Source organism: Chanodichthys erythropterus, chromosome 10, assembly GCF_024489055.1.
Source record: "Chanodichthys erythropterus isolate Z2021 chromosome 10, ASM2448905v1, whole genome shotgun sequence".
NCBI classification, from domain to species: domain Eukaryota; kingdom Metazoa; phylum Chordata; class Actinopteri; order Cypriniformes; family Xenocyprididae; genus Chanodichthys; species Chanodichthys erythropterus.
Window position 1 is genome coordinate 503,727 of NC_090230.1, and position 13,499 is coordinate 517,225.

At 34.6% G+C, this 13,499-nt stretch overlaps 1 protein-coding gene across 4 annotated transcripts in view; it reads right to left on the minus strand.

The window, feature by feature from the left end:
- ip6k1 (inositol hexakisphosphate kinase 1) overlaps positions 1-13,499 on the minus strand; it is a 101,506-nt gene that overhangs the window by 34,585 nt on the left and 53,422 nt on the right. The gene's annotated exons all lie outside the window — the stretch shown is intronic.

Here is a 13,499-nt window from a genome sequence, read left to right on the forward strand (position 1 = left end):
TGACTTTTCCCTCAATAAACTCCTAATTTACTGCTTATTAATAGTTAGTAAGGTAGCTGTTAGGTTTAGATATTGGGTAGGATTAAGAATGTAGAATAAGGTCATGCAGAATATAACCCATTAATATGTGCTTAAAGTTGCAGTCCCTACCTTTTTTTGGATAAAAAATTATCCAAAATCAATTTTTTAGCAAGTACATAACCATCTTTTAACCAGCCAGTGTTCAAAACTGTCTCCTTACTTTAGCCCGATTCACAACAGTAAGCTTGTAATAATGTTTTATAATAAAATTTTACTGGTGGATTTCCGCGGGAAATTCGAGAATGCAGCAGTTCGTCTTTGCGTCATTACGTCTCATCTGAAAACAAAAAGAAAGGAGTCCCTGCATATAGGATGCTGCTGATAGCGGATCATTTATAGCATTTTCTCACAGCAGCTGAAATAATTAAACATAATTTTGATGGCGGATTGTAATCCAGAAAGGTCCAAATGGCAATCATCAGTGACAACTGGAGATTCAGCAGTGGTCAAAAGCAAAAGACTTCGGACTGCGGAGTGGCTACAGAAACTGAAATCTACAGGTAACGCCAATACACACTAAATACATTGTCACGCAATGCTGATGTTGTTAACATTAACAATTTGAGAACAAAGTACAACAATAATAATTAACAATTGCGATATGAGCTAAGCGATCGTCCGCAATTCCGCATATAACTGTAATTGCAGATTTCAAACAGAGATGGCGACTAAGAGGCAAATCTTATGGACAGCAGCTTTAAAAAGGAATTAATAAATAGCTAATGTTCTAGTAATATGCATGCTAATAAGCAACTAGTTAAAAGACCCTAAAATAAAGTACATTTCAAACTGGATGACAACGAACACTGTGTTTTAGGCCAAACGGTGGGGAATAAACTAAAAGAAACTGCTGTTGTGTCCATACTTCCCAAACCAAAATGTACAGGTGAGAAAGTTGTTTCTATAGTGTTTTTACCATAATGCTATTTAAAGAGAAGACAAAGTACAGTGCAAATGAAAATCAGCAAAGTTACACTTTAACTCACCACTGTTCATACGAAAACATCTCATATGAAAACAACAATATGGTGGTGTTAGATTTTCTTGCATTTGGCTGAAAAGTAGTTGGGTGAAAAGTGGTTGGGTCGGTGTTCTAAGAATTTTAACTCATTGAAAGTCAATGAGTCAAAGGCACTTTTTTACAAATGCTATGTACAATTTAAACTCTTAAAACAAAGAAATTTTGCTTCCAAAAGCATCTAAACATCTCTAGCTCTTATCAGCTCACTTTCCCCCTTTGTCCTATAAATAAAAGTATAGAGAAGTCAAAATAAACTATAAACCGATATAGACAATATAGAATAAATAGATGTCCTGAAATGATTTTCATATATTGACAACCCCCTACAATAGTTTTTTCTGTAATAAGCTGTTCTTCAACAAGTGTGGGGTGGGCAGTATTTCTTGAAATAGAAAAACACTTTGCAGGCTATTGTTAGCAGGTCCCTATTAGCAATGGGTTTAAATCCAAAATATTGCAAAAAATCCAATCTTCCGCCATCATCTTGTCAGTCAGCTCCTCAATCTCTTAAAAAATGAAATGTGACTCCTGCTGCTGGTCTGTGCTGCGCCTCTCGCTCAGTTCACGCTGCATTGAGCAGACACGTTCAGTTTTTAATGGTAGTGTCTGTTTTTTAACTGAACTAAATTTTTATTACTATAAAAAAAAATAAAAAAATCAAAACAACGGTGGGGGCAGTGCCACGGTGGGCAAGTGACGTAACCGTTAGTAACAGTCAACACTGACTATCGCAGTAAGCCTAACACAGAAGACTGTCAGAAGTTTCACAACATGCTTACATCACACTTCAAAACATGTTGATGTTTATGTCAAGCAAATACAAGTATGACAGTTGGCCGAAAACAATGGTTTATTGATTAAAAAGTTTAAAATATTACTATTTTTCATACGCTCCTAATCAACAGGGGTTGTATGGATTACCCATCATGCTTGTTTTGTGTGGTTTTTGAAGAGTCAACTGAATTTACATACATCAGGGATTGCATAAGGGTGTGTAAATGATGAATTTTGGTTCTTTATTGGCTGGCTCAGTATTGGTCGACACTGTTCATGTGAGCACCACAATGCATGCAGGAGCCGGCGTTCTGACATAGAACATGGAAGCGCTGCACTGAGTTCACTACATCTACTGCATAGGAGACTGACATGGAAGACAAGAAACAGTTGAATAAAGTTGTTATTTTTGTTTTTATCTTCATAACATTAAGATTGAACCACTTGAATACACATGGACTATTGTATGTCTTTTCTACCTTTCTGGGCCTTGAAAGTGGTCGTTGTGTTGCAATCTATCGGAGGTCAGATAGTTCACGGAATTCACGGAAAATTAAGGAAAATGAAATATTTTCACAAAAAGAATGCTCAAAACAACAGTAATTAGCATAAAACACAAAAAACTCCAGATATAGAGCCATTTCTTGCTGGCCTACTAATAAGCTGCAAATTGGAAAAGTTAGTTCAAATTACAGACTGAAGCCATTCAAGAAAAGTAGAATAATGCTGTACGACACCTCAGGCATTTCAAAAGGACATAAGGGAGAGCGACTCCATTTACTGTATAATGCCTTTGGCAGGCTGCCACACAAACTGAAGACGACAATTACAAACCTGATATGTCAGTGATAAACATATTGAAACAATGTGCTGTTTCAATATGGCAAAATGGGCTTTCAATAAAACTTGACTGCCTATGAAACTGTGTTAATTTTGACATCAAATTTTGATTTAGTTTTAGTCATAGTCTTTTGACTAAAATGCCATTTAGTTTTAGTCATATTTTAGTCATCAGAAATTGTTTTAGTTTTAGTCTACTTTTAGTCAACTAAATATCATAAGATTTTAGTCGACTAAATTTACAGTAGATTTAGTCAACTATAATCTAATTTAGTTAAATTGTAATGCATTAAGCATTTCTCTATAAATACACAGATCCTATACACTGATATAGGTACATCTGATATTCCCCAAACTGTTTATGTTCACCCAACTGTACTTTGCTCGCCAAAGCGGACGGTTTTTGACTGTTCATGTGTAAAAACATGTGAAAGAGCAAAATTCAGTACTTTTCAGGGATTGATATACTTATCATTGAGGTACTATATAGTTTTCATTTGAAATTTTTTTTTAGATTTGATTTTTAGTTTTTCTGCTTTCATTGTAATTTTAGTTTAATTTCATTGTAATTTTTAGTTAAATTTTTTGTGTTTGTCTAAGTTTTTATTTCTGTTATTTTAATACCTCATGTAAAGCTAAAGCTTAGAAACTAGATGAAATAAAATGTTTACATTTTTATATATTTATTTTTAATTATTTCAGTTAATGTTTATTTCAAGTAATGAAGATTTCTTTGGTTTTAGGTTTAGTTAACTATAATAACCCTTATACTTGTAAAACATATTGAATAATGTGTCAAATAATGTTCTTAGACTTTCCTTCCTGTGACAGAAGATACAGTAGTTTACTGTGAATTAAATAGAAATTAAATTAAATACAGCTTATTGTGTAAACATAGTAACAACAATGACCAGGAAAAAATAATAATTATAAACCATACCGAAATACACCGTGACTCTTATTCTGAAATGTCTGCAGTCTGCACTGTAGCAGGCTACTCAGGAGGGAGATAAAATAAGCTTTCTTACAACCGTCTAAAACATATTACCATATAAACATTGTGTAGTAAACATTGTCATTATTCATCAACATTAGCTTATAAGCAATCGCTTGGCATAAATGTGCGCTATTCATTAATTGTGAAGCAGAGGAAATTAGGAGACAACGAAAAAGTCTAAAATGGAGTCAACAGTCAGAAATCTACATACACACAGCAAAGTTTTTGCAATGACAACTGCTTTAAAGGTGTAAATTCCTTAACCCCTTTACATTTAAGGATCGTTGACGGCCCCAGATTATTGTTGTTCAACTTTCACTATACGTGAAAGGGCACCTATTATGCAAAATTCATTTTTACATGGTGTTTGAACATAAATGTGTGTTGGCAGTGTGTGTACACAACCACGGTTTAATGGTAAAAATCCACCCAGTGCTTTTTTTTTAAAAATCCCCATAAATCATAAGCACTGTCTCAGAACAAGCCGTTTACACTCAGGGTCTAGGCTAAGATGGCAGTGTCCGTCAACAGTCGTGGGAGGACTCTGTTGACGGACACTGCCGTTTTAACCTAGACCCGCCCTGAGTGACCATTACAACCAGTACAACATTATTTTGACAGCAGAGCAGGTGTAGACAATAATGTCTCCTAAGCGATCAAGGTGTTTTTGTTGTTAGATTTAAGAATGAACATAGCAGTCATCATTTACTCCCTACATCTAAGCCGCAGAAGACGCAGTGGATTATTTTTGTTTTTAAAGGGAATGCGCCCCCCAATCTATCCAAGTTAAATGCCTTTGTTTGCGTGAATCTTTTTACACCAGACCGCTTTGTGAACGAGGGTCATTACAAAGCAGGTTTTGCTAAGAAGTTGTTCCTGAAGGATGGATCGGTGAACCAGCTTCATCTCCAGAAGTACTAAATATAAGTATTATTTATAAATATTTGCAAATCGCCTTTCCTAATAATGTGCTAGTTAATAAGTTCCACGACAAACAGCTAAAGTTAACAGTCACAGAGAACAGTTACATCACCATTTCTATTTAGAACCTTTTCAATATATAACTGCACGTTTATAATGAACAATGCATTAAGATGATTGTCTTATTACAAACTGTGCAAGTTTTCTGTAAAGATAACATGGTAACACTTTACATCAAGGTTCCCTTTGTAAAAGGTTTATAAAAAGGTGTTTGTTAATGACTAAGAAATTTACAAATGTGTTATAAATCACTGATAAGCAGTTGTAACTGCATGAATAAGGGTGACTTTAATGCAATACCTGCCAAATATTGAGCCATTTTGAACTCACAGGTTATAAATGCTTAACCCCCTCAAGTCGGCGGTCATGCCGGCAATACCATCTTGCTTTTTTCTTATCAGTGTGAAAGATACTCAAAAGACTCCGTCAATTTTGGACATACAATTAAGAGCTATACACCATTCTAATCTGTAAAATGTCTTCTTTTGTGTACACTCAGAGTAAAAACATTATGTTGCGCTTTTCACAAAATAAAGAAAACTAACATGCTGTGCGAGCCGCTGTCTCTCTCTGAATTAAGTCTATTCTGATAGTCCTCAGAAAATGAACTGTAACTTAGTGAATACTAATAACACAAAAGTGAGAGGTATGTCTAAAGAAACATTGAAATGTCAGGTTTTAAATCATGTAAGTCAAATCGAAAACAAATATTCTCTGTTTATTTAATCCGTATGAAAAGAGAGACATGTCAGACATTGGGGAGTCAAATTATTATCCACTAATTCGGCCATGGCCACAAAGCGCGAGTGCAATACATGCAACAAAGAGTGAACGCCTGCGCCGCATCAGCTTGGAAAAACGCTTCAAGCTTAGTCAGTTTCATATACTTTTCTTTGTTTTCACATAGAGACTGTGTCTGTACCTCAAACTAGTAAATACAAAAAACTTCCAAAACCTTTTAAGGGTAAAAATTTAATTGATGTTCAAAAAATGAAAATCACAGATAAATCAGATAAACAAATGATAAAGCTTGGGTTACTGAATATTAGATTTATTTCTTCAAAAGCACTTACTGTAAATGAAATTATCACAGACAATAAACTAGACTTGCAAAACTTGCAAGTCTAGTTGCTTCGTTTGACAGAAACCTGGCTAAAACCAGACGATTACATTACTTTAAATGAATCTAGTCCTCAAGGTTATGATTATCGACACAATCCTCGACAGAAAGGCAAAGGGGGAGGTGTTGCTGTAATTTATAGTAATATATTCAGAACAATTCAAAAGAATTCCAAATATAATTCCTTTGAAGTGATGGTGCTTTATGTAACATTATGTAAGTTGACATTTGTGCTGGCTACTGTATACAGGCCACCAGGGCACCATACTGACTTTATCAAAGAATTTGCTGATTTTCTATCAAAGTTAGTACTGGCTGCGGATAAAGTCCTTGTTGTTGGTGATTTTAATATCCATGTAGATAATAATAAAGACGCATTTGGATTGGCATTTGCAGACATTTTAAACTCTATTGGAGTTAGAAAACACGTGTCAGGACCCACTCATTGTCGTAATCATACCCTAGATCTAATACTGTCGCATGGAATTGATATTGATGCTGTTGAAATTCTACAGCAGAGCGATGATATATCAGATCATTATTTATTCTCGTGTATAATACAATTAGCCAAGGCTACAAAACCACCACCCAGCCATAAATATTGTAGAACCATCATGTCTACCACTAAAGATTGCTTTATAAATAATCTCCCCGAGCAGTTTCATCGCCTTAGTATACCTGACAACTTAGAAGAACTCGATGCTGCAACAGAAACTATTGGCTCTCTCTTTTCCAGCACATTAGATGCAGTCGCTCCTTTACGTCTAAAGAAGATTAAGGAAACTAATCCAACGCCGTGGTATGATGAGCACACATGGGCTCTAAAACGAGCTGTTAGAAAAGCTGAACGTAGTTGGAAGAAAACAAAACTAGAAGTTTTTCGCCTTTCATGGAAAGAAAAAATGAGTACAGAACGGCTATAAGAAATGCTAGATCTACTTATTTTTCAAATCTCTTAATAGAAACCAAACATAATCCTAGGTATTTATTTGACACAGAGGCTAAATTAACTAGAAACAGAGATTCAACTGCTGACGTTTCCATAGAGCACAGCAGTAATGACTTTATGAACTTCTTTACTTGCAAGATTGACAATATTAGAGAGAAAATTAAAAACATGCAACCGTCTACAGTTTCGCTTCAGACAGTGCACTGTAGTGTCCCTGAGGTAAAACTAGAATCATTTGCCGCTATAGGAGAGGAAGAATTATCTAAACTTATCAAATCATCAAAATCAACGACATGTATGTTAGACCCAATGCCGACTAAACTACTGAAAGAAATGCTTCCAGAGGTCGTAGGTCCACTTCTTGATATAATTAATTCATCTTTAACACTAGGATACGTGCCAAAAACCTTTAAGCAGGCTATTATTAAACCTCTTATTAAAAAACCTCAACTAGATCCGAGAGATTTAGTAAATTACAGGCCAATCTCGAATCTACCTTTTCTGTCGAAGATACTAGAAAAGGCAGTTTCAACACAACTGTGCTCCTTTTTAGAAAGAAATGGAATCTGTGAGGATTTAGACCATACCATAGTACTGAGACTGCTCTCGTTAGAGTTACAAACGATCTACTCCTATCATCCGATCGTGGCTGTATTTCTCTATTAGTGTTATTAGATCTCAGTGCTGCTTTTGACACTATCGATCATAACATTCTTTTAAAAAGACTTGAAAACTATATTGGCATTAGTGGAATTGCTTTGGCATGGTTCAAATCGTACTTATCTGACCGTTATCAGTCTGTAGTAGTTAATGAAGAGATGTCGTATCGATCACAGGTTCAATATGGAGTACCACAAGGCTCAGTACTAGGACCGTTGCTTTTCACTCTGTACATGCTGCCCTTAGGAGAGATAATTAGGAAGCATGGTGTTAGTTTTCACTGCTACGCTGACGATACTCAGCTCTATATTTCCTCGCGCCCTGACGAAACCTACAAATTCACAAAACTAACAGAATGCATAGCTGACATTAAAAACTGGATGACAAGAAATTTCTTATTATTAAATTCAGAAAAAACTGATATCCTAATCTTTGGACCAAAAACTTTCTCACGAAAAAACCTTGAATACTCTCTAACACTTGACAGGTGCTCCATTAAACCTTCGTCCTCAGTTAGGAACTTGGGTGTGCTCTTTGATACCAATCTTTCATTTGAAAGTCATGTTTCTAGTATCTGTAAAACCGCCTTCTTCCATCTAAAAAATATATCTAAATTACGACATATGCTCTCAATGAAAAATGCGGAACAGTTGGTTCATGCATTCATGACCTCAAGACTAGATTATTGTAATGCTCTACTGGGTGGTTGTTCTGCTCGGCTTTTAAACAGACTACAGTTGGTTTAAAATGCGGCAGCTAGAGTTCTTACTAGAACCAGAAAGTATGACCATACTTACTTATAAAGCTCTAAATGGTTTAGCTCCCCAGTACCTAAGTGAGCTCTTAATGCATTATAGTCCTTCACGTTTATTGCGATCTCAGAATTCAGGCCAGTTGATAATACCCAGAATATCAAAATCAACTGAAGGCGGCAGATCCTTTCCCTATTTAGCACCTAAACTCTGGAACAATCTTCCTAGCATTGTTCGGGAAGCAGACACACTCTGTCAGTTTAAATCTAGACTAAAAACACATCTCTTTGCTCTTGCATACACATAACACTTTATCAATACATTAACATTTTTCAAATCCGTTAAAGGATTGTTACGCTGCAATAATTAGGTCGGCCGGAACCGAGAACATTTCCTATAACACTAGATATACCTGTACATCAGAATAAAAATGGCATCTACGCTAATATCTGTCTCTCTGCTTATCCTGAGGTTTGCCGGGTGCAGGATCCAGGCCGTATCCAGATCTGATGGAGAACCAGTGTCTGGACCTGACTACAACGTAGCCCAGGAGACAATGGGCCTACAGATCCAGTTCTGGCTGCATCTATAATTCAGATTTTTAATCCCCGTATTCGCTTATATATATTTATATATAATCTATTTTTAATTTCTATAATAAATATGTATAATTCAGATTTTGATCTCCATATCCATTTACATATATTATATATATCTTCCAAGGGTTTTTTTCCCTCTTAGGACTTTTTTTCCCCAGTGCTAGCACGCTGGGTTTTTCTCCTAGGGTTTTTTTTCCACCCCTGGGAGTCAGCCGACATTGGCTTAATGTAGCACCATCTTGTATATGTTACATATTACCACGCTTGTTTGTACAGCTTATTTTTAACCACTTCCTTTTTTTCTGTGCTTCTAATATGTAAAGGTGCTTTGAAACAATTACCAATTGTAAAAGCGCTATATAAATAAATTTGACTTGACTTGACTTTTGAGATGCGGTGAGGAATAATTTTAAAAGGATTTGCCTCAGAGGATGAGCATGACTGGTTTTACTTTCATTTTGCGGATCAACCAGATCAAGCCGATGATTATGAAAGCCAATTTTTTTATTCTTAAATTCTTTATTTTATTCGCGATATAGCGTCTGTGTATATTAAACCACAAAAATACTGTTTAAATATGAATCCTGCAAGTTTTGTGTCTCAGTGTGAATCAATGGGACAGATCGATGTGCAGTTTTGTTTACTACACACAACTTGCATTAGTAAATTGCCATATTGGCTATTCACAAACTATATTGCTATACTGAGATGAATGAAATCGACTGAAATACATAATAAATACTATAAGTAAATGAAACGTAAATAAGTAATATGAATGTTTAGATGCTTTGCATCACAGAAATACATTGTTTTTTTAAGTATAATAAAATAGAAAAACATTATTTTAAATTGTAATATTTCACAGTATTGCTGGGTTTTTTCTGTATTTTTGATCAAATAAATATAGGCTTGATGAGCATGAGACTTCTTTCAAAAACATTATTAATAAATAATGTGTCCAATCTTTTGACCAGTACTGTAATTTAAAATTTAGGCATATACAAAATGTGCAAAAATACATGCATGCATAAGATCACAAAAATCATGTTTTCTGTTAAGAGTGGACATTATATTAACGTTAACACAATAGCTGATATGATCCTGTTATCAGCATGCTCACAGAAGGTTTTTTCTTTTATCTCACAGCTTTGAGAATCATAGTGAACAAATATTGGCCCACACTGGACATTCTGAATAAATATAATGGTGTGATCACTGACTTGAAGCAGGAAAGGTTTTTTTTTTTTTTTCTACAGTGCAAAGAAACACCAAACACCTTGGAATGCCAGGTAAATGATGCTCACATATCTTTGAGCAGGATTTATTTCCAGGTAAATCTGTATACTCAAAATGTGCCCTCATTTATTCAAAATGTGTCTCGTTTATATTGTTAACTATATTCTGAATAAACTAAAAAAAAAAAAAAAAAACTTAGATTTTTTTTAGTTTCCTTTCATACAGCCTACCTGATTGAAAGGGCTCATTATGCGGTTCTTTGTCTTCTCAGGTGTGAATCACAGCATTATTCATGAAGATTCACCTCCCGCATACTGTCTTTCTTGACAAAAAGTTTCTTACAAAATTGAAATCAATATATTGTTTTATATGAATGAATAGGCAGGATAAATTTTACATAATTTTGAAGCAAAAATTCTAGTCTACAACCTCCAATTGTGAACACATATTTAGTATTTGTTTTGTGGCCATATTTCAGTGACAAAAAGTTTTTTTTTTTTTCAATAACCACACATAAATATTATTCCATCAAAAATACAAGCATTCATACATACATGTTGCTCACATATTATGGTAGCCTAGTTCGTGTTGAATACAGTGTAATGACACTTTTGCCATTAATATGTTCATAAGCAACTGAAAAAAAAAAAAAAAAAAAAATCACAAATGTCAGGGCATGTCAAAACTTCTCCAGGGCCCCAAAAATCCTCAGACTCCAGATGGTTAATAAATGTATTTATTCACAGACATAACTAAGTTTATGTGAACTGTGTATATTTGACAGTTTAAACAACAAAAAATGTGAAAGAAGTTACTCACGAGATTTGACATTTGACAGCCAGCCATCTGTGGGTGCGTGCGCTTCAGATAAGTGAAGCGCTCAGAAAATGATCCATTAGAAGTTTAAACTGATAAAGTTGTAAAATGCATGGAATTAATAAACTTTAATAATGAAATAAGAACTACTCTATCTGTGAAAGTAATCACAATATAGATAAGCAAAACCAAGCAGATGACTTGTTAGTATTTGACAGAGAATCCTGCTGCTACACGCAGCAGCTTATTTGCATTTAAAGTCACATGCACAAAAACGGCGTGTTCTTAATTGTAGTCCAAAATGGGTATTTACAACATGGATTTATAAATGATCTGTGAGGTATTTTAAGCTGAAACTTCACAGACACATTCTGTTGACACCTGAGACTTAAAGGGGCTATATGTAAGAGTTTCACTTTAATAAAGCATAAAAATCCCCCAATATGTTTGCAGATATTTAGGAAACATGCTAAGTTCACCTACTTGTTTCTCAGAAAAACAATGCTACAGCCAGATATTCTACATTGAAATGTGCGTTCCTTGTCGGAATGTCTGTCTTTGTTTTGGTCTGTGCAAAACCATGTGCTGCCAGTTTATCCAATAATGTTTCAACATCACACGTTGCCAGTTGGCGGAAAACACTGCGTATTGTAGCCATGAAAACCAGCAAACAAACTGGGTCAGATTCTACCTGACCTAAAAAGCCTCTGCATCCATCTAAAAATCTCTATGAACTACAGCATATTAAAACACAGATAAATCAACTCATCAGCTTACAGTGCCGTGTCTTTGAAGGAGGGGGCGGGCCAAACAATATTTTGGATTTGGATTGCAGTACCTATTTCGACCACTTGGTGTCATTCCTACATAAAGCCCCTTGAAATTACATCTCGTAAAAATGGGCATAATAGGTGCCCTTTAAATTGCTATCAGAAGTTATTACAAACACTCATTGGTGGTTTAAAGTGAGTTTGAGTAAAATCGTAATATTAAAACTGTAGCTTGATGCTAATTGTAGCTCTAATGCACTCTAATGTCCTGGCAAGTATACACGTAAGCACGTTGGTTGTCTTCAGTGAATATAAACAGCGTGTGTACAGTATATTCCTTTATGTCTTTAAAAAGACAGCAGCCTTTAAACCTGCTACTATTGCCTGTCAAAATCAAACAACAAAAGTAAATCTTTATTAAGGATTAATCTATACAGTTATACATTAATTTATACAGTTAAGGATATGCAGAGTTATTTTATATTGGATTATTAATATTATTATTAATAATATTAATAATCCACAAATGATTAAAAAAATGCATAGTTTTAGAGATATGATCCTCAGATTTGAAAGAAGCATGACCACTCTTGTGGCTTCACTTAAATTGTGGTTATAAGTTGTTATACCACATTTATATAAGCCTAATTTTTTTGTACATTTAAAAATTATATTCTTAGTATTTTTATTTTTGTTTTTATGTTTGAGCTTATATATCTCCAGTCTGAGTAATTCTGAGTATTGAACAGTAAACTCTCAAGTGTTTGCTTTCTAAATATATTTTGGTTATGTGTCTACCCAGAATGACTTATGAGCAGCAACCTTTTTATTTTGGGTATGTCATTTATGCCCTACTTGCCAAAATGAGGGGTGTGCAGTAAGGAGTTAAAGGCACAATATGTAAGATTTTTGATTAAAATATCCAAAACCACTAGAACAATGTTATATATTGTTGACTTGTGTACTTACATTATCCAGATCCAAATCCAGAAAAATCAGCTATTTTAAAAGTGTAACAGCCCGTGTCATTACGTCACCTGCCATTGACATCATATCCATTATTTGTGATGTTTTACTTCCGTAAAAACCAGAAAACCAATCATTGTTATATAGCTCAACACGGTTAAGTCTTATTGTTTGAATCTCTTGTTTTCTTGATGTTATGGGGAGTATTTATACCATGCCTCAGAGACAATGTTATTTTGTCAAGTGGCTAACATAGCATAATCAAAAAGAGCTATATTTGTAGTAGGCCTAAAAGTAATACAGTATTTTCTCTAATACAATCTTTCTTCACTATACAATATGTTTTAAAATGACATTTGACATAAATGGCATAAATGACATTTAGCAACACAAGTCATCCAGCTTTTATTAACCCTCTGGGGTCTGAGGATTTTTGGGGCCCTGGAGAAGTTTTGACATGCCTTGACATTTGTGCTTTTTTCAGTTGTTCATAAACATATTAATGTAAAAGTGTCATTACACTGTATTCAGCACAAACTAGGCTACAATAATATGTGAGAAACATGTATGTACATGTTTGTATTTTTGAAGGAATAACGTTTATGTGTGGTTATTAGGGGTGTGACGAGACGGGTATCTCACGAGACGAGACGAGACTCGAGATTGAGTTCACGAGACGAGACAAGACAATATTTTTACACAGTATTTTTTAGAAATCCTCAATGGCGAAATACATGACTAGAAAAAATATTCTGCAGGTGTATTTGAAATATTTTAACTAATCATCTTATAATGAATGTCATTCAGTTCTACTTTCTGAGTATGAATTATCATATGCAGTAAAACAATACTCAAGTACTGTAAAAGGTTTTGCCACTAACTCAACTGACTGACTTCTCTTCTGTCTCTTCCGACCTTACTGTACATGATTTACGAA